The sequence below is a fragment of the Balaenoptera physalus genome (genome assembly GCF_965194825.1).
Source record: "Balaenoptera physalus genome assembly, chromosome: X".
Taxonomy (NCBI): domain Eukaryota; kingdom Metazoa; phylum Chordata; class Mammalia; order Artiodactyla; family Balaenopteridae; genus Balaenoptera; species Balaenoptera physalus.
In genome coordinates, this window is record NC_138903.1 from 129997127 (window position 1) to 130019334 (window position 22208).

General features: G+C 48.2%; 1 long non-coding RNA gene across 1 annotated transcript; it reads left to right on the forward strand.

Annotated features, from left to right (window-relative positions):
- Window positions 1-12231: 12231 nt before the first annotated feature.
- LOC309652247 lies at window positions 12232-20297 on the forward strand. The gene is made up of 2 exons (XR_014258620.1): window positions 12232-12288; window positions 15565-20297. It is a non-coding gene; the product is annotated as an uncharacterized lncRNA (long non-coding RNA).
- Window positions 20298-22208: the final 1911 nt, after the last annotated feature.

Here is a 22208-nt window from a genome sequence, read left to right on the forward strand (position 1 = left end):
GCGAGGTTTCCGCAGAAAGCTGGTGATTCCCGAGGCCCACGTTGCAGCCGTGTGGACATCTCCGGCTGCCTGCTTGGGGGCTGCGGGGAGGTCTCCGATACAGGGGGCTGCTGGGCTGTCCAGCGAGCCCCCATTCTTCAAATGCAGGGCAGTGGGCACAGGAGCAGGGGTGGCACAGGAGAAGGCCTGGGAGGAACCAAATGGGCAAATGGGCAACACGGGTTACTCAGAATTCACTTTCTCCATTGCTTTGGATGCTGCAAAAAGAGAAGGATTCTTTTTGCAGTTTCAGCTTGGGATCAAGCATATCAGACCTGGCTTTGAGTGAACAACAGCCTTTTCTATCTTCCTTGTTCCCTTGTCCCTTGTACTAGTGCACATATGTACCCCACCCCCAACTCAGACTCACTTTCAAAAATGAGATCTCTCTCACTGGGGGTAAAGGGTGCACGCTGTCTCTCTGTATTATTTCTTACAACAGCATGTGAATCTACTATTAAATCAAAATTAAAAGCTTCATTTTAAAAAAGAGAGAGAGATGAGAGGAAGTCGGTTCCCAGCTGGGGACACCTCAGGCCAATCCCATCCTACTCTGGGCCTCAGTTTCCTTCTCTGTAAAATGGGACTGATGGAGCAGCCGGTCTCTGCCGGGACCAGAACACCAGCCAACAAGAACCTAGGAGGGCCCAGGGCAACAGCTCTTCTGGGGGCAGCCACGGGGTGGTCTGACCAGGGGTTGCATCTCCATTTGACAGCAGGGAAGAAGAGGCCAGAAAAATCATCAGGTTTGTCCGGGGTCACTCTGCCTATAGGCGCAGGGGTTGAGTCTGGAAGTCAGGTCCCACCGCTCTGGGTCCAGGCTCCCGGCTCCCACGTGATGTTCCATTCTACTGGCCGGGGGCGGGGGAGACGTCATGCCGCAGGCGTTTTCTCCTGGGGCTTCTCTCCTGCCCTCAGGTAGCACAAGGAAGCACTTGGAGACACAAGGAAGCCCAGAAAGTTGGGAGGTGAGCAGGGCAGACACACTGAAAGGTGGGATAGCAGGACACAGCACCAGGGCTGTCCTTTGGGCACCAGAAACCGCCACACTGGGGACCGGGGCTTCAGCTCAGGGCCAAGCTCCCTGGTCCCACTGTGTGCCTGCCACTGGCAGTCCCAGGGCAGCAGGCTCGCTTTCCTGTCTCTCCCGCAAAGACTGTTTAGTCTGCTGCCTCCCGTTCACCTCACGGGAGATGACTGCCGGTGATTGATTTATCTGGGAAAAGAAGTTCAAGCCAGCCAGGTCTATTGGAAGTGGCAGAGCAGGTGCATTTTAAGCCCTTTGTTGAGGGAGGAAAATAGAGCAGCCTCACGTCCCCTATCACAACCAAGTTTCTTTTAAAGCAGAGGCCTCGCCCTGTGCCTACTGACTGCAGTGGAGCTGGAGCCGGCATTCGGCGAGGCTCTCTGAGACGGTCCTTCCCTGCCTGTCTCTGCAGCAGCTTGCAGAGGGGCTCGGAGATGCATTTGTGAAGATGCTTGAGCGTCAGGCTGATCAGAAGGCCCCCAAGGAGAGCTTCTTCCCTTCTGCCCCGAGAGTAGATGGATGGGGAGCCCCATTGGTACCAGCAGGGCCATGGCATAGGGCCTGGGAGCCAGAGGTCCCCCTACTGCCCTCAGAGGCCCCAGGACTGGGACGGATGGCAGAGGATCTGGTGCTTGCTCCTTGCCAGTGGGACCTGCAGCCTCTGGGACCTGGGCCGGTGGGAAGATGCAGGCTGGCCTTTCACCAAGGACCCTTTCCTCCACATAGTCAAAATAGCTAATAACAATGTAACTTCCCCCCCAAAAGCAGCCGACTTCACAGAGGCTAGCATGATGTCATCCATCCCTAGGGGGCCTCCACACATTTGGGCTATTTTTGTAATCGACAGTAAAAAAGCCCCTGCATTAGTCATGCCATGGATAGAAATCTGTCTCATTTCACTCCTGAATCCTTGCCTATGAATGTGACAAATGAAAGGTGGCCCTGGAGAGAACTCCTGAATCGGGCTTCTGCAGTGGCCGGGGCTCCACGCTCCCTCAGCCCCCCGAACCCCGCACACACACTCGCTCGCTCCCTCGTCCACTTCACCACCATTTCCTGTGCCAGGAGCTGGGGGCGGAGGCTTGGGCTCTGTTCTCGAGGAACCCACCACCTATGGGGAGGCAGGTCTTCAAACAATCTTAGTCCAGCGTGCTGAGTGCCGGGAGGGGACAGGAGTCCCCCGAGCAGGGCCAGCCCACTTGGCCTGAGGCAGGTGACTCTGGAGGATGCCCGGGAGGGGTGGCATGTTGCCAGATGGAAAGGCCACATGTGCCTGTGTTTGGAAGGATGGGACAGGGGATTGGTGACGGCCAAATGTGCCCGGGAGGGTGGAGAACAGTAAGGTTAGAGGGCCTGGAAGCGAGCCCTGGTGGGGTGACAGGGCAGGGCCAGCTCGGGCGGGACCTTGTCAGCCCCACTGGGGACCTGGGCCCCGGCCCTCCTCTGGGCATTCCTCTCTCAGTCTGAATGAAGGGGACAGGGAGGCCTGCCTTAGGCCTGTGCTTTCTGAACACTGGGAACCCCTGCTACCTGAGGGCCTGGTCGACAGGGCTCGAGCTGCCTGGGAGGCTGCCGAATGCCTTCCGGTCCGCGGAGTTCTTCCTAGATTGGGAGGCGCACGTCTAGACTGAGGCAGTCTGTTCCTAGTTTAAGGGCCCTGAATGCACAATGGGGCTTTTAAAAGCAAAGAATCTTGGTGAAAAAGCAAATATCCCTCCAGGTCCTGGGAGCTGCATGATAAACTGCTTATGTTAAGAAAGAAAAGGCCAACAAGAGTCTGTGGACAAAGAATGTTCAAAGAAACCTGCGGGATCACCTCTGGCCAAGATGCATCCTGCGAGGGCCAAGTGGTTGGGAGCAAGGGCTGCGCTGCTCTAGTGGGGTGATGACTGTCCTACCCCAGGCCAGACCGGTGGCAGAAAGGCTCCCCCAGAACGAAACGCCCCGTGAGCACCCAGCTCTCTTCACCTGAGCTGTGTCTGACACCAACTAGTTCAATTCCAACCCAGACCTGGCAAGGATCTCATACAGTACTATATCCTTTCTTCCCTGCTTATATGGTATTTTTGATGGGTTCACCCATGAAGAAAGTGCTTTTTCTGTAATGATTCTGAAGGCAGCCTGTCACCTAACAGCAATGGCAGGCATTAGTCGCAGCTGGTACTGTTTGTTCATTCTACTAAGAACTTAACTACCACCCTGACAATATCCCTAAGGATTGTGATTTTAAAGTTTTTAAAATAATTTTAATTCAAATTGGTAAATATATTCAAATTGGACATTATTTTAGAGAAGTTGCAAAAGCAGTACAGAGAGTTCACACATACCCTTTGCCCAGCTGCCCTAGTGGTAACATCTTATGTTACCTTGGTACAGTTATCAAAAGCAGGTAATCGGTGTTGGTACAATGCTATTAACTCAACTACACACTTGCAAATTGTGATTTTATTTTGCCATTTTACAGATGAGAAAACTGAGGCTCGAGAAGTGAAGTGACTTTACCCAAGGCCCCACTCCCAGGAAGCAGAGGAGTTGGGATTTGAACTCGGGGTTGCCTGCCTACCCTGTCCACTATAGCACATTAGTTTCAACCAGCGACAGCTGCTGGCTGTGTGTCTGGTTGGCGTTTGAACACCGTTAGCCACTGTATCCGTTTCCTACTGCTGCTGTAGCAAATTAGCGCACGTTTAGTGGCTTAAAAACAACACGCATTTATTATCTTATAGTCTCAGAGGTCAGAAGTCCTAAATGAGTTGCACTGGGCCAAAATCAAGGTGTGGGCAGGATGGTGCCCCGGCTAGCGGCCCTAGGGGAATATCATTTCCTGGCCCTTTCCAGCTTCCAGAGGCCACTGCATTCATTGGCTTGTGGCCCCGTCCTCCACTTTCAAAGCCAGCGAGGCATCATTCTGACCTCTGCTTCCATTATCACATCTCCTTCTCTGACTCTTCTGCCTCCCTCTTTCCTCTTTTAGGGACCCCTGTGATTCCACTGAGCCCACCCAGATCATCCAGGATCACGCCCCATCTTTTAAGATCCTTAACTTATCACATCTGCAAATTACCTTTGGCATGTAAGGTAAGGTATTCACAGATTCTGGGGATTAGGATGGGGACATCTTGGGGGGGGGTCATTATTCAGCCTCCCTTAGCCATACATGAACTCAAAGTCAAGGAGGAGGAGGTCAGAGAAAAAGGCATCTCATGCCAGGTTCAGGCTGGCCACTGAGGCATATTGGAACCCTTGATGGCACAGGCTGGCAAGAGAGGAAGAAAGAACAAGTTTATCTTATGGCTGCTAAGGACAGAAGTTCTTTGTGAAGGGAATACTGAAGCCAAATGTGTGAACTGAAAAGAAAGTGAGAAAGCAAGCAAGACACTGCCTTTCCACAACGGCAGACTTACTTTACTCAGTGTGATGATCCCTAGGTCCATCCATGTTGTCATCAGCTTGTCCCCAGTGGGGCATAGATTCCAGACCAATCTGACAACTGCAAGGCCTTGGTGTCCCAAGGTGTGGCTAGGAACATCAAGACTGCCCCAGGCTTGTGGAGCCCTTTGGAGCCTGTTCCAGTTCTTATTACACGTCATAAGGTAGGCCTAGACCACCTTCCCCGGGGGCCTGGGATGGAACCCGCCACCCCCTCTCTGGACTGGATCAGGTAGAGCCACCACGCCCACAGGGAGCCCTGGGGAAGCCGGCTTGCAGAAATCCATGGCAACCCAGACTCAGGCTGGGGGCTGCAGAGCTGCAAAATGGCGACTGGCCAGGGAGCTGCGCGTTCTCACCATCCCAGGGAGGGGCCCCCAAGCACCTGGCCTTCGGCCTCCTACCCCTGGGAGGCATTCCCTGGCACACGGTGGTTTAGTCCTCGCTTGAACCCTCCCCTATGATGAGACAGTCTCTCCTCTCTGAGATGTGTGATGAGAAACAGGCCTCCCTGGCTGCGGCTTCCATCAGCCGGCGAGGGGCCCCTAAAATCACTCAGATGCAATCGACTCCCTGTGTCTTCACGTGGAAGGCCTTTGGCTGCTCCAAGCCAGTTTCTGTGCCTGTCCCCATCCCTCCCCACCCCGCCAAATACACACACACTTTCTGAGCTGAAGCATTGGGGCAAACAGGGAGAGGGCCCATCCACAGAAGGCCTGCGGGGCCCCGGGCAGGCAGGAGGATGGGCAGCTCTGGGGGCCTCTGCAGCCACACCTTGCGGGCAGATCACAGGCACCACCCTGACTGGCATCCAGCGGAATGATGCGCTTCTTTCTCCTGCTTCCTGTCTCCCCCGAATCCCCTCCCTTTCCAGATGGGCATCTATGATTGGAATCCACCAATCGCAGTGAACTGACACTGAAGGAAGAAGAAACCGCTAACCTAGCTCATCTTCTCCAACACTTTGAGACAAGAGAGGTATCAGTCCCCACAACGTGGCTTGAGATGCCTTAGGGTGAGGGCAAGCAGAGTTGCCAATGCTTTCCTATTCCTGCCAGGCTGGTGGGCCTGAGGGGTGCAGTCTGGTCTCTGCCTGCTGGGTACAATCTGCCTGATTTGCCCCAAACCTGATGTTAGCTGGGACCTTTGGCCGTGACACTCCCAGCCTTAACTTGGCTGAGGTTCTGCTTTGCCCAAGCGTGCCCCAGAGCCCTGGATGGTCTTTGAAACGAGCACATGGTCTGGGAGAACTAACTCCCATCAGCTTCATGGATATGATTACCAGGAAGCGGGGGGGTGTCAAATAGAGCAACTTGACCCTGGAACGAGTCCCATAGGTTTGGGTTGCTCACCCCAGGTCTGCCTGCAGAAAGCTCCAGGTAGAGGCCACTGCTTGACTCGTCAGGAAAGCCTAAGGGGCTGGTATGGTGATGCCTTCATGTTTCTGTTGGGGAAGGAGCCCTCAGTTGGGGCTGTCAGTCTCTGGAAAGAGTCAGAAAAATGTGTGTTGACCTGACCTGATTCTCTCAGCCTCAGTAGGCACGTTTGTAATATAAAAGTTGAGGGGATGATTAGGTTTGATGGTTTCCAAACTTTTGATGGTCTATGTCTAGAGTCATGTTTCCAAAGGGCATGTCCTCATCTGGGAGTATCTTTTTTTTTTAATTGAAGTATAGTTGATTTACAAGGTTGTGTTAATTTCTGCTGTACAGCAAAGTGATTCAGTTATACATATACACATTCTTTTTTTATATACTTTTCCATTGTGGTTTATCACAGGATATTGAATATAGTTCCCTGTGCTATACAGTAGGGCCTTGTTGTTTATCCATGCTATATATGATAGTTTGCTAACCCCAAACTCCCAATCCATCCCTCCCCCACCCCTCTCCCTCTCAGCAACCACAAATCTGTTCTCTATGTCTATGAGTCTCTCTGTTGCATGGATAAGTTCATTTATGTCATATTTTAGATTTACGTATAAGTGATATCATATGGTATTTGTCTTTCTCTGTCTGACTTACTTCACTCAGTATGATAATCTCTAGGTCCATCCATGTTGCTGCAAGTGGCATTGTTTCGTTCTTTTTTATGGCTGAGTAGTATTCCATTGTGTATATGTACTGCAGCTTCTTTATCCATTCATCTGTCAAAGGTTGACAACAAATTTAGGTTGTTTCCATGTCTTGGCTATTGTGAATAGTGCTGCTATGAATGTTGGGGTGTGTGTATCTTTTCGAATTATGCTTTTCTCTGGATATACGCCCAGGAGTGGGATTGCTGGCTCATATGGCAACTCTATTTTTAGTTTTTTAGTTTTTTGGGTTTTTTATAAATTTATTTATTTATTTTTGGCTGCATTGGGTCTTCACCGGGGCCGCGCTGGCCTCTCACCGCGGTGGCCTCTCCTGTTGTGGAGCATGGGCTCCAGGTGCGCGGGCCCCAGCAGTTGTGACACGCAGGCCCAGCAGCTGCAGTTCACGGACTCCAGAGCACAGGTTCAGCATCCGTGGGCATGGGCCCAGCTGCTCTGCGGCATGTGGGATCCTCCCGGACCAGGGCTCAAACCCGCGTCCCCCACACTGGCAGGCGGATTCTCAACCACTGCGCCACCAGGGAAACCCCTAGTTTTAGTTTTTTGAGGAACCTCCATACTGTTCTCCATAGTGGCTGCACCATTTTCCATTCCCAGCAACAGGGCAGGAAGGTTGCACCGCGAGTATCTTTTGACCGGTCAGGTGAGTAGTGTCCCAGTTGCCAGGCCCAAGGCCCCAAGGCCCAGGACTAGAAGTCACGGTTGGCAAAGGAGCCAGGCCTCCTGTCCCCTGCTCCACTCCCTCCCTTGCGTTCTCTTTTCACGACTGTGCAGCTAACACTATATTAGAATGAGTTCCTCAATTTAGAAGGAGAGTGAGAGCTCTGCATCCAAATGTCTGAGGAGTCTATTTTTATGGCAGCGAAGATTTCTGTGGAAGTCACAGGGGAGCTCTGTGGGCCAAAGGAGGAACGGGCGGGTGGTTGGAAAGATCCAGCATTTTGTGCAGGATTAGGTATTCAGCTTAAGAGCGTGTGTGTGTGTGTGTGTGTGTGTGTGTGCGTGTCCCCATCCCCAGCCAGGGCGCAGGACGGCCGCACCCGTAGGGGACAGAGGCTCAAGCTGTACGGCATGTGTGGAGTTATGTCGAGATTAGGTTTTCCTGTGGGAATTAGATACTGGCTTGGAAGACAGCCCTCCTTGGCCATTGAGGAAGGGACCCCCATTCAGGGTGGCAAATGCAGCCCGTGCTGTGGGGTGCAGACCCTTGGCAAGTTGCCTCTGTCCTCAAAGCTTCAGTTTCCCCAGCCATAAAATAAGGGAGGCCAAGAAACGCCTAAGGTCCCACAGCCAGGCCAAGCTGGGAGCCCATCTTTAGGGCTTGTTCATCAGCTATCTGTACCCTGCCCACTGGCTGCACACTGCCCAGGGAAGTGACCAAGTGAGGCCACACACAACTCCATTTCCAGAAATACCTGGCCAGGCCCCAGGCCTTCTCTAGGAGAGAGTCCTAGCCTGTGGCCTCGGGGGCTAAGAGCAAAGCAGGAGCCTGGGCCAAAGGCACGGCTTCTAAGCCCTGCTCACCTTAGCCCAGGAAGGTCTTTGAAACAGAGGTCCTTGTAGCCTGGCTACAGTGAAGAGGGCCTGTTATCACCCTCAGGGGGCCTCTTGTGTATCCTGTCCGGAGATCACCGAAGGGGAGGGCGGTCCCAGGGTGCCAGTCTCGGTCTGGGGAATAGCTGCATTTTCACTAAAGGAGCAGGGGTGATGCTCTGGGCGCTGCCTGCCTGCAGAATGAACCTACAGGAAAAAAAACAAAAAAAACAAAAAAACTGTCTTTGCTACCAGAAGGTTAAGCTAGACATTTGGTGCTGATAACTCACTTTCTCAAATTCGGAGTTTCTTTATTTCTTTCCAAGTAAAAGCTTCACGCCTTTTTAATGACTTCATGACCTCTAGGCTCTGGGAGAAGGAAGCACCCCTCAGGCCCCAGTGCGTGGGGCTCACCCAGGGACCAGCAGGCAGCGCAGTCAGCAGACACACATTTCCCCCGTTAAACTCGCCAGGATTAAGAGTGACAAAGGCCCAGAGACAGAAACCTCCCTGCTGGGAGGGCTTGCCCATCAGCCAAGCTGACATCCCCCAGGAAACCCCCGGGGGCTTGGTGAGGCATTTCTGGAAATGGAGTTGTATGTGACCTCATTTGGCCACTTTTCCTGGAGGGCATTTACCCCTCTCTGAACTCCAGTTGACAAGTCTGTCACCTCTTGGAATAATCTCCAAGGTGCTGCCACAGCACTCCCCACCCCTGTGAGCTGGGACCAGTAACCTCTGTCCCCTAGGGAGGCTGACCTGTTACCTAGGATGTGGCAGACCCCTTCCCCTGCGTTGCTTTCGTCCAGCCTCACAGCACAGTGAGGATGGAAGAGAATCGTCCTCGTCCTGCAGGTGAGAAACGGAGGCAGCTGTTCAGAGGCAGAGCCAGGGTTCAAGTTCCAATCTGTGGGGTCCCACGTAGGAAGTCTGCTCCCACACCTCTTGGCTAGCCTGGGGGGCTGCCCCAGAAGCCTGGGTAGCCTTCTCCTCGTCCTTGTTCTGATTTTCCCAAGCTTGCCGAGGTCTTGGTCTTCACAGAGAGCATCTCTCTGGTCTCCCCACACTTGGGAAGTGCTGAGGGGCAGGGGCTGGGAGCTCGGCCAGCCTCCGGCAGCAGGGGCTCGGGGAGGGGGGCGGCCGGGGGTATGGCGGTGAAGGGATGGGAGGGGGGAGCCAGCCCTGACGAGTGGCAATAGGGAAGGAGGAGATGGGGCTCAGATGAGATACTTTAAGGAAGCAGAATCTGTGGAGCTCAGAAATAATTGGCTGTGGAAGCGAAGTAAATGGGAGATATGGGATGACCCTGAGATGACTCATGGGTTTCTGACGCAGGCCTTGGGGTGGCTGGTGGTGCCATTTTGTAAAACAGGGAGCCCAGAAGGAGCAGTATTGGGAGGTGAGGGTGGAGATGATGAATCCAATTTGGGAAAGTTTGTTGAGTTGGAGGTGCCCATTACGCAGTTGGGTATCCAGGACTGGGGCTCCGGGCAGAGGGGAGGTCTAAGCAGGAGATGTCGATTTGGAGCTCGTTGGCTTCTAGATTTGTCCTGTCCAATATGGTGGCTACTAGCCACATGGGACTATTTAAATTTAAACTAATTTTAACTGTAAAAAACTGAAAACAGAGTTTCTGTGTGGGATGATGAAAAAGCTTTGGGAATAGGTAGCGGTGACGGTTGCACAACACTGTGAATGTAATTAATATCATTGAAATGTACACAAACAACGGCTAAAATGGCAAATTATATATATATATATTTACCACAACTTTAAAATAGAAAAGAAAAAAGATTCATTATGATTTAGAATTCAGGTCCTCGCTCACATGAGCCATAGATCCAGTAGCTCAACAGCCACGTGTGACTCGGGGCTAGTGTGTTGGCCAGAAAGCTCTGTTGGGCAGTGCTACTGGAGCGAGTGACCAGAAGCCTGGGGCTTCCTGGGATTGCTGGGGAGCGTGGAGGGAGAGGAAAAGGGAAGAGGGTGGGGCAGCCCTGTGAGGAGCTCGACCTCTGAGGGTGGGGCAGCAGAGGAGGAGATTGCGATGGGGTCCCGGGCGACAAGTGCTGACGGGGAGCTCTGCAAAGTGCTGAGGGATCCCAAGAGACAGCAGCCAATCACATTCCAGGAAATATGCCTGACTTGCTGTTTCCTCAAATAGTCCATGCTTTCCTACCCCCGGGCCTTTCTTCATGAAGTCTCTTCTGCTGGGAACGCTCACTGCCAACCCCACCAACCCCTGTCCAAATGCTGCCCAGGGTCTATGAATCCCGAATCTCCCAACCAGAGAGAAACAGAATCAGGCGCTGGTGGTTTTGCAGATTTATTAGGAAGCCTTTTTACAGATTAAGACCTGCGGAAGGATTTGCATGAGGGAATCAGTCTGTACCTTGGTACGTGGTATGGGAGTCTGTCCAAATCCGGGGACACCAGGCTTCTGGAACCCAGGAGAGAGGACCTGCACAGCGGCCTCAGGGACGCTCAGAGAGAGTGGGGGGATGCGATGAAATGGTGCGGGGGGAGAATCCTGCAGGCAGTGGTAGAGAAGCAAACGCTGACTGGGAGGGCTGGATCCAGCCCTGGGAAGGCTGCTTCCAGCTGCCTGGTGCTGGGGGTGGGAGGGACCGGGACGGAGGACGCCGGCTGCGCTGTGTGTCGGTGCATCCCGGCCTGGGCTTGGAGCTCAGCTCTGGTGAGGCTCTGCCAGCGGCCCCACACAGAGGCTCGTTCGGCAGCCCTGATCCAGGTGATGTTTCTTAGCAGCGCTGTGCTGGGCACGGAGGCGGGCCGGTCCTGCACGTGGCCCTCTGCTCCATTAAGAGGCGGCCTGCACTCCGTGGGAGAGGCCGCCCTGAGCCGGCATTCAGCTCCTTGCCGAGCCAGGCTCAGTGTAGACCTGGGCTGAGCCTCCAGCTGGTGCCCTGGTTCAGTGAGAATTAGCCAGCGCCCCCTGGCACACCCGCTCTGCTCTGCCAACCCAGGCTGCACCTCCGGGAGAGCAGCACGCTTGGGTCAGGTGGACGCAGCCAGCGGCCCTCTGCAGCAGCTGTCTCTGCTTCCCTCACTTGAGCTGCAGTTCCTCGAGGAGCTGCCCGTGGTGTGGACGCAGGACAAGTGTCCACAAAGGTCCCCAGTTGAGATCAGTGCAACCGACTTTCCCTTGCACTGGCTAGTTCTGAGTTCATCCATGTGCTGGCTGTAGAGACAGGTCACACTGGCAGATAGAGCCCAGGTTCATCCATGACAGGTTGCAAAGCCTTGCTCCCTGCTGATCCAGCCTGGAGCCACGCACACTCCGTGTAGACACAGGCTGCAGATCCTCCAGCAGCCCTGGATCAGCCACATACTGGCTGTGATTAGGTGCAGATCTAGGTGGCAGTGCTCAGCAGGGCCGTGCACCCTCTCAATGTGGGCCACGTCTCCACGAGATGGCCCCGTGCGTTTATGCAGGCAGGGGCTTGGCTGTGCCGGTGCAGGTTGCGGTTCCTTGAGAAGCCTTGTTTTCTGTGGAATCTGCACGGTTCTGCGTAGACACCGGCTGGTTCTCTGCCGTCGCAACCTCATTCTGAGTAGACAGAGCCTCATTCTCTGCAGACATAACCGTATTCAGGACGGATGCAACTTCATCCGGGACAGAGAGTCTCGTCTTGGGCAGATGCAGCCTCCTCTGGGGCCGCCCCACCTTGTCCTGGGCAGCCGAGGTCTGGCTCTGCACAGACCCAGCCTGTGTCTCCACCCAGAGCTCTGGGCTCATATAGACACAGCGTCTGTCCGCTGGCAGAGCAGCTGCCCGCACAGCCCACATCTTCTTGTGGAGTCTTGTCCTGTACAGATGTAGCTTGAGTTGGAGACACAGTTTGTGCCCGAGGATAGAGCCACCTCCTTCGTGGCTGTGCCGCCCCAGCCGCCGAGGCTCGCCTTGCACGCACGTCTCTCCACTGAGGCTTTGCACAGCGCTGACCCAGCCGCCGGCACCAACAGGCAGAGCCGTGCACCCAGGGCAGCCGCATCCATGGGTGACACAACCTCCGACGCCGTGCGCTGCCTTGTCCACAGATGGACCAGCCATCAGTTCTCTGCGGGACTGTGGTCCCTGCGGTGGCGGTCTGCATCGCCCGGAAGAGCCGCAGTCCCTGGTGTTGGCTCCGCCTGCGTCCCCAGGGTGAGCGCCATTCGTTCTCCATTGGTTCCATCTGTGTCTTCTGGCCAATCTGGGCCCTGTGCAGATACAGACCGCATCTTATAGAGTCTTGTGCTTTGGGGATACAGCCCTCCTTTTCTTGGGGAGTCTCCTCCTGCGTGGACGCCATCTGCATCTCCTTAGAGGGCCCAGCTCCATGCAGACGCAGGCTGCGTCCCCTGGCAGAACCTCGTATCAGGTAGACGCAACCCTCATCGCCACACGGAGGTTTGCTTTACAGAGACGCGGTCTTGTGGAGTGGGGCTCCCTGTGGATCCCGGCTGCTTCCGGCCGACTGCCCTGCCTGCGGTCCCGGCTCGCTCAGGAGGCCCGGTCCCGACAGCTCGGGCTCCACCCCGCCAGGCCGCCCTCTGCAGCAACATGTGCTCAGGCAGCTGTGGGCTCAGCTCAGCGCCAGGACCGAAGTCCCCCGCTCAGGGCCTCTGCCCCCTGGGATGCGCAGAGCCTCGAAGGTTTGCCAAGTGTGCCAGGGGGAGTGGGCAGCTGAGTGAGGCGGGGGGTGGGCGAGGGGGAGGAGACAGAGTAGAGGAGTAGGGTCGGGGGAGGGCTGGGAGTAGCACAGGCCGCTGAGAGGAGGACCATGGCAGCCAGTCTGAAGAGGGTACGAGTCTCCAGGGAGAAGGGAGGGGGCCATCCTCTGCAACACCCTGATCAGCTCCAGCCCCAGTCAGAGTGAAGCCTGGAGAGTTCCGTGTAAGCCACCCCGATTCCCCAGACTGCCTACTTCCAGGACAGCTTTAAGGTAGCCCCGGGCGGTTGTGTCTGAGGAATAGACCCCATCTAAGCAGCGACCCTGTCCGGGGCAGCTGGAGGCAGGACCCCGCAGACAGCAAGCAGGCAGTAGCTGCCCGGTGGAGTCTTCAGGGTTTCCAGCTGGAAGGGTCCTTAGAGGAAGTGGAGCATGGCACGGCCAGGCAGGGAGTCGAGACACAGCCCAGAGCCCAGGTCTCATTCAACCACCTGTGCCTGTCAGTGACAGGTTCCATGACTGCCATCACTTTCTAGGATTGGTGAGGCTCTTTCCTTCTCCCTCTTGCTCTGCAGATGCGCAGCTGAGCCCCGGGGAGCGGCAGGCTCAGACTCACCCAGGGTCCACCTGAGTTGGTGGTACCAGGGCAGGAACCCAATGCCCTGACTCTGAGACTGGGCCCTTTTCTTCTCCTGGTCCTTTCCTAGAGCAGGCAGGGGCGCCGTGCTAGAAGATGGAGCCCAGTCTCTAGGAAAGAGGCCTAGGAAGTGCTAACCTCTGTGGACTTAGAATCCTTTTACTGCTGAATGCTCCCCCGTCACACCAAGAAGACTCTGGCCTTCTGGCAGATTGAGTGGGAGGTGAGCTCAGAGGAGCCTTAGCACAGGGACCATCCTCATCCCATGCTCAGGATCCAGGAACATCCCCCGCTGACTCCCTGGTACCCAGCCAGCCAACTTGAGGAGGAGACAGGGCCCAGGTCAAAGCTGAGGAGCTGAAGGCAGAAAAAGAAAAGGACTGACAGAGCTGTGTATTGACAGAGAATTCCTGGGTGAGGGAAGACAAGCAGCGGCTTCTCATCTCCTTGGCCCAGACCACCTGATGGGCAGTGGCCACCCCAGAGGGGGGATGCCACCCCTATGCCCCTCAGCCCCTTTGGAAAGTGGGTCCTAGGACAGAGCCCTCCCACTGCCCAGACATAAGCACCACTCTATTCACACTACCCAGACCCAGCAGGCCATGGGGCATCTGTACCATTACAGTATTGATAAACCACCTAGCTCTTCCATGAACATGTGCCATGAGGGATTTACTGCCCTCTCTTTTCTCTGACAGCTAGATATTTAGTATCTCTGTCTTTATCTGAAAACATTGTCAGAAGTACCATGTAGAGGTTTTCCTGTCAGCAGGTCACCAAAGAACCAAGGCAAACATCATGTACCTTTCTTGAATAAATGTCTTGACAGTCTTCACCAATTCCTAGAAGCTGCTCACTGCCGTCCCACAGTCTTCAAGTCCTTCTGAATCCTAGACCTGGCTTTCAAATGGGCTTAAATTAATGAAGATCCGGTTTCCAGCCTGAGTTTTTCATGCATTTGGCGTGTCACATTATACAGGCTCTTCTCGCTCCCTGCGCTCCAGGTTCCACAGAGGTGGCATGAAGGGCATTCTCCCCTAGATGGGGATGACTAACCTGTGCTCTGAGGATGAAGCCATTTTTGGTGGCCTGGGAAGTTGTCATAAAACATATCAGCAGCCAAAAGAACTCCCAATATTAAGCAACTGCTAAACAGTGAACAAACACAGAAGTCCCATTAGGCAGATTATATTAATTATCAGCACCCTAACATTTTTAGATTGATGTTTCATTAATGATTAAAATCTTTTATCATGGATTATTGATCATAGCTAACTCTCTGTGCCAGATACTATTCTCTGTATCATAAGTATATTAACCCATTTCATCCTTATAACACCCGCTAAGGTTAATGAGGTGGATACTATTGTTATCCCCTTTTACAAATGACAGGTGTGCTCAGGGTCACACAGCTAGTGAGTGGTGGGGCTAGTTTCAGACAGGCCACACATTTAACCACTGTTCTCTTCTGCCTCCTATTCAAATACAGTTGACCCTTGAACAATGTGGGGGTTGGGGGGCCCTCCCTGCAGTTGAAAATTTACATATAACTTATAGTCAGCCCTCCATATCCATGGTTTCTCTGTATCTGTGGTTGCACATCTGCTGATTCAACCAACCACAGATCGTATGTACCGTAGTATTTACTATTGAAACATATCCGCATTATCAGTGGACCTGCGCAGTTCAAACCCATGTTGTTCAAAGGTCAACAGTACCTGGCAATTTCTATTGTCCCCATTACTTTGTAGCTTGGCAAGTTACATCGTCTAACCTCTGAATCTCAATTTATTTATGTACATGAGGGGAAACCAACAGGGCCTACCTCATAGTTGTTGCAGGGCTTAAATTTGTGAGAAGAGCCCGTTACACAGAGCATGGTCCATACATTCTTACTGTTGTAAATAGTGTACATGACAGTATTTACATCCTATTCTTGCATGTGTGGTATGTGGAGGAATATGGATGGTTTATACACATTTAAACTGGCTATTTTGGGACGTTACAGTAATGACTCTACCAGGAGTTTCAGACACAAATGCAATCAACAAGCATTGTCAAGCACTTTCACATACATCTTCTGGGGCAATACACAGACAACCTTGCAAACGTCATTATTCCTATTTTGCAGATGAGAAAAACGAGGTTGGAGGGGCTGTGTGAATTCCCCAAGGTCACCCAGCTGGGAAGTGGCGGAGCTGGAACTCGAACCAAAGTCCAGTATTCACTCTCCTCTCTGCAGGTTGGCCACCGCCCCCTGTACTGAACAACCTCTCAGGTTTTCTGATAGACTTGGATGTTTTCATTGGATGATGGACAAGCTGAGCAAAAGCAGGGGAAATATGGCTCCAAACCCCATCCTGTTCCCCTTGTTCCTTCCCCAGCCAAGGGCCAAAGCTGCTTTCACCCGGGCACACAGTTCACACTATCCAACCAGTGTGAGTGTAGTGGGAGCTGAACCCATGTATTGCCAATGCATTCGCATCTTCCACAGCGCTCAGACATATTACTATGACTTTTCTGAACCCATTCCAATAAGGCCTGCCTCAGCCTCCTTGTTTTAATAAAAGGTCTCTTTTAGAGATTAAAAACAAATAAGTGAAACACTACATCTTAACTCCATAAGGTCACTCACTCCACACAGTAAGTAAGTGTGGGTTTGTACTGTCCTTCTTCCCTCCCACTTCCCATTGTCCAGAGATTCTATGTAATAAAAAATAAATGATACAAAGGGCTAAACAAAAATGGAAATAACTCAGAATCTTTTTTTCTTTTTTAAATAATGGCTTTAATGAGACATAATTCACATACCATAAAACTCACCCTTTAAAAGTATACGGTTCAGTGACTTTAGTATATTCACGAAGTTGTGCAACCATCACCACTATCTAATTCCACATATTTTCATCACTCCAAAAAGAAACTCCATACCAATTAAGCAGTCACTCCCTATTTCTATTTCCACTACCACCCCGCCCCTGGTAACCACTAATCCACTTTCTGTCTCTATGGATATGCCTTATTCTGGACATTTAATGTAAGTGGAATCATACAATGTGTGGGCTTTTATTTTTTATTATTTATTTTTGGCTGCGTTGGGTCTTCGTTGCTGCATTGGGTCTTCGTTACTGCACGCGGGCTTTCTCTAGTTGAGGTGAGCCGGGGCTACTCTTCGTTGTGGTGCGCGGGCTTCTCATTGCAGTGGCTTCTCTTGTTGTGGAGCATGGGCTCTAGGCACGCAGGCTTCAGTAGTTGTGGCTGGCGGGCTCTAGAGCGCAGGCTCAGTAGTTGTGACACTCGGGCTTAGTTGCTCCGTGGCATGTGGGATCTTCCCGGACCAGGGCTCGAACCCGTGTCCCCGGCATTGGCAGGCTGACTCCTAACCACCGTGCCACCAGGGAAGTCCCGATGTGTGGGCTTTTGTGACTGGCTTCTTTCACTTAGCTTGATGTTTTCAGGGTTCATCTATGTTGTAGTATGTACCAGTACTTCATTCCTTTTTATGGCTGGATAATATTGCAGTGTATGGCTATCCCACATTTTGTTTATGCATATATCAGTTCATGAACATCTGGGTTGTTTCCATCTTTTGGTTGTTATGAATAATGCTGCTGTGGACATTCACGTACAAGTTTTTGTGTGAACATATGTTTTCATTTCTCTTGGGCATATGCCTAGGAGTGGAATTGCTAGGTCATATGGTGACATTTAACCTTTCGAGGAACTGTCAGACTGATTTTACATTCCCACCAGCAATGTACGAGGGTTCCAATTTCTCCACATTCTTGCCAATGCTTGTCATTGTCCATCATTTTGATTGTAGCCATTGTAGTGGCTATAAAGTGGTATCTCATTGTGGTTTTGATTTGCATTTCCCTGATGGCTAATGATGTTGAGCATCTTTCCTGTGCTTATTGGTCATTTGTATATCCTCTTTGGGGAAAGGACTATTCAAATCTTTCATCCTTTTAAAAATTGTGTTGTCTTTTTATTGGTGAGTTGTAAGAGTTCTTTACATACACTAGTTATAAGTCTCTTACAGGATGTATGATTTACAAATTTCTTCTCATGGTCTTCTGTCTTCATTCTCTTAACACTATCTTTTGAAGAGTAGATATTTAAAATTGTGGATGAAGTCCAATTTATCAACTTTTTTCCTTTATAGATTGTGCTTTTGGTGGCTAAGAAATCTTTACTTAACCAAGGTTGCAAAGGTTTTCTCCAATGTTTCCTTCTAGAAGTTTTACAGTTTTAGGTTTTATATTTAGGTTTATGACACATTTTGAGTTGATTTTTTATATGTCATGTAATATGGATCAAAATTCATTTTTTGCACATGTATATCTAATCATTCCAGCAAAATTTATTGAAAAGACTATCATTTCTCCACTGAATTGCTTTTACTCCTTTGTCAAAAATCAGTTTTCCACATATGTATGAGTCTATTTCTAAACTCTATTCTGTTCCATCGATCTATTTGTCTTTCTTAACACCAACACCACTCTGTCTTGATTATTATAGCTTTATAATAAGTGTTTATAATCAAGTAGTGTACGTTTTCCAACTCTCCCTTTCTTTTTTCAGAGTTGACTTAGCTATGCTAGGTCCTTTGCATTTCCATATGAATTTTAGAATCAGTTTGTTAATTTCTATGTAAACACCTCCTAGAATTTTGATTGGTATTGAATTAAATCTATAAATCAATTTGGGGGGAATTGACATTTTAACATAGTAAACCTTCTGCCCCATAAACACGGTATATGTCTCTGTTTATTTGGTCTTTTTATTTTCTCTTCGTAGTATTTCATAGTTTTTACTGTGGAGGTCTCTCACATATTTTCACAGGTTTATCCCCAAGTATTTCATATCTCTTATGCTGTTTTTTAGAGTAATTTTTAATTTCAATTTCAGATTGTTCATTGGTAATAAATAGGAATAAAACTGAATTTTGTATATTGATCTTGTATCCTATAACCTTGCTAAACTCACTTATTGGTTTTACTAGCTTTTCTGTAGATTCCATCAGATTTTCTACATAGACAAATCATTGGTTGTGAATAGACAGTCATATTGGTTGTGAATGTAACCAGTTTTAATTCTTCCTGTCCAATCTCTATTGCCCTCCCCCCCCTTCCTGTCTTGCTTTCTTTTTTTTCTTTCTTTTTTGATTGCCCTAGCTGGAACCTTCAGTACAATATTGGGTGGAAGTGGTGAGAGTGGGCATTCTTTCAGAGTTCCCAATTTTAGGGAGAAAGCTTTCGTTTTTTTGTTTTTGTTTCTTTACCATTAAGTTTTAAGTTAGCTGTAGGCTTTTTGTAGCTGCCCATCATCAGGTTGAAGTTCCATTCTATTCAAAGTTTGTTGAGAATTTTTATCAATACATGTTAGATTTTGTCAAACGCTTTTTTGACATCCATTGCAATGATAATGCAATGATCCTTTTTTTAATTTGTTAATATGGTAAAATAAATTGATTGGTTTTAAAACTTTAGACCAACCTTGAATTCTTGAGATAAATCCTGCTTGGTCATGATGTATTATCCATTTTATGTATTGTTGGATTTGATTTGGTAAACTTTTGTTCAGAATTTTTGCATTTACATTTATGAGGCATATTGGTCTGTAATTTTCTTTTCTTATAGAATGTTATATTCTGGCTTTGGTATCAGGATAATGTTGGCCTCATAGAATGCCTTGGAAAGCATTCCCTCTGCTTTCATTTTCTAGGAGTGTTTTTTTGTAGGGTTACTTTTATTCAATCCTTAAATGTTTGATGGAATTCACCAGTGAGGCCATCTGGTCCTGGAGTTTTCTGTGTGGGAAAGTTTTTAACTAAAAATTCAGTTTCTTTAATAGATATAGAGCTATTCAGTTTTCTATTTCTCCAAGAGTCAGCTTTAGTAGTTTATGTCTTTTAATAAATGGGTCCATTTCATATAAGTCACCAAATGTATTGTCATAAAGTTGTTTATGATATTATCTTATTCTTTTAATATCTGTAGAATCTGTAGTGATGTCACCTCTCAATTTCTGATATTAGTAATCTGTGTCTTATCTGTTTTTTCCCTGATCAGTGTGGCTAAATGTTTATCAATCTTATTTATAAGATTGGTTGCAATGACTCTTCATTGTTTTTATTTTCTATTCCGTTGATTTCTGCTCTGGTCTTTATTATTTCCTTTATTGCACTTACTTTGAGTTTAACCTGCTTCCTTTTTCTCATTCCTTAAGATAGAAGCTGAGGTCATTGATTTGAGATGTTTCTTCTTTTCTAGTATAAGCATTTAGTCCTATAAAATTTCCCCTAAGTACTACTTTAGCAGCACATCCACCAAATTTTTATACGTTGTCTTTTCATTTTTATTCAATTCAAAATACTTTCTAATTTCCTTTATTTCCTGTTTCATGTGTGGATTATTTAGGACTATATTATTTAAGTTCCAAGTAACTGGAAATTTTCCAGAGATCTTTCTGCTATGGATTTTTAATTTAACTCCATTGTGGTCAGAGAACATACCTGATATGGCTTGAATCCTTTTAATTCTATTGGAACTTGTTTTATAGCCCCAAATGTTGTCTATCTTGGTAAATGTTCTATGTAGATTTAAAAAGAATGTGTATTCTTCTCTGAATGGGTGAGATATTCTATAAATGTCAAATAGATCAATTTTGTTTATAGTGTTGTTCAGATCTATATCTTTAATGATTTTTTTGTATACTTGTTCTATCAATTATTGAGAGAAGAGCATTGAAATCTCCAATTTTAATTATGTATCTGTCTATTAATTCTTATGTTGTGTCAGTTTTTGCCTCATGTAATGTGAAGCTCTCTTATTACGTTTATAAACTCATATTCTTGGTGAATCGACCCCTTTATCATTATGGAATGACCTTCTTTATTTCTGATAACATTCTTTATTCTGAAATCTACTTTGATATGAATATTCCCACTCCAGATTTCTTTTTTTTTTTTTAATTTTATTTATTTATTTATTTATGGCTGTGTTGGGTCTTCGTTTCTATGCGAGTGCTTTCTCTAGTTGCGGCAAGCGGGGGCCACTCTTCATCACGGTGTGCGGGCCTCTCACTATCGCGGCCTCTCTTGTTGCAGAGCACAGGCTCCAGACGCGCAGGCTCAGCAATTGTGGCTCACGGGCCTAGTCGCTCCGCGGCATGTGAGATCTTCCCAGACCACGGCTCAAACCCGTGTCCCCTGCATTGGCAGGCAGATTCTCAACCACTGTGCCACCAGGGAAACCCCAGATTTCTTTTGATTAGTGTTGGCATCATGTTTTTCATCCTTTTATTTTTAATCTACTTGTGTCATTATATTTGAAATGCATTTCTTGCAGGGAGTATACAGCCAGGTATTGTTTTTTTAATCCTATCTGATGATCTCTGCCTTTTTAATTTAATGTGGTGTTTAGATTATTTATACTTAATATGATTATTGGTATTATTAGATTTAAGTCTACTATCGTGCTATTTGCCTATTATTTGTCCCATATATTATGTGTGTACCCTTTCCTCTAATTTTAAATCTTCTTTGGGATTAACTGAATATTTCCTAGATCCTGTGATTTTTTAGCTATTACTCTTTGTTTTGTTATTTTAGTGGTCAATTTAGGATTTACAGTATACACCATTAACTTATCACAATCTGCCTTTAAGTAATATTAGATAATAGTATACCATTTCATATATAATATAAGAATGTCTTTACAGTATACTTCCATTTATCCCCTCCTGTCTTTTGTACTATTAAATAATTTACTTATGTTGTAAACCCTACACTCAATTGTTATTATTTTTGTTTAAATAGGCATTTATCTTTTAAAAAATATAAATAATAAGAAAAATCTTATATATTTACCCAAGTTGTTACCATTTCCAGTGCTCTCCTTTCCTTTGTATAAATCCATATTTCCATCTGGTGTACTTTTCTTCTGTCTGAATGACTTCCATTAAAATTTCTTATAGTGCAGGTCTCCTGCTGATGAATTCTTTTAGCTTCAGTTTGCCTGAAAAAGTCTTTATTTCACCTTCATTTTTGAAAGATATTTTCACTGAGTATAGACTATGAGATCAATGTGTTTTTTTGTTTGTTTTTTGATCCAGTACTTTGAAGATGTTGATCCACCATCTACTTATTTGTATTGTTTCTGACAAGAAATCTGCTTTGATCTGTATCTTTGTTTCTCTGTACATAATATATCTTTTTCCTCTGGTTGCTTTTAAGCTTTTTATAATTACCACTACTTTTGAGCAATTTGATTTTAACATGCCTTGGTATAGTTCCTTCATGTTTCTTGTGCTTGGGGTTCATTGAAATTCTTGAATCTATGTGTTTATAATGTTCATCAAATATGGGAAAATTTTATCCATTATGTCTTCAAATGTATTTTCTGCCCCTTACTGTTCTTCAGGGACTCCAATTACACATATATTAAGCCTTCCAAATTGTCCCACAGCTCAGTAATGCTTTGTTCTTTTTTATGTACTCTTTTCTTTGTTTCATTTGGATGGTTTCTATTACTGTGTCTTCAAATTCACTAATCTTTTATCCTACAATGTCCAATCTTCCATTATTCCCATCTACTGTATTTTTCATCTCAGATATTATTGTTCTCATCTCTAGAAGCAATTAATTTGGGTCTTTGTATATCTCACATGTTTCTACTTAACTTTTGAACATAATGGAATACTGTTATAATGACTGCTTTAGTGTTCTACTAATTCTAACACCTGTTTCAATTCTGGACTGGTTCCAATTGA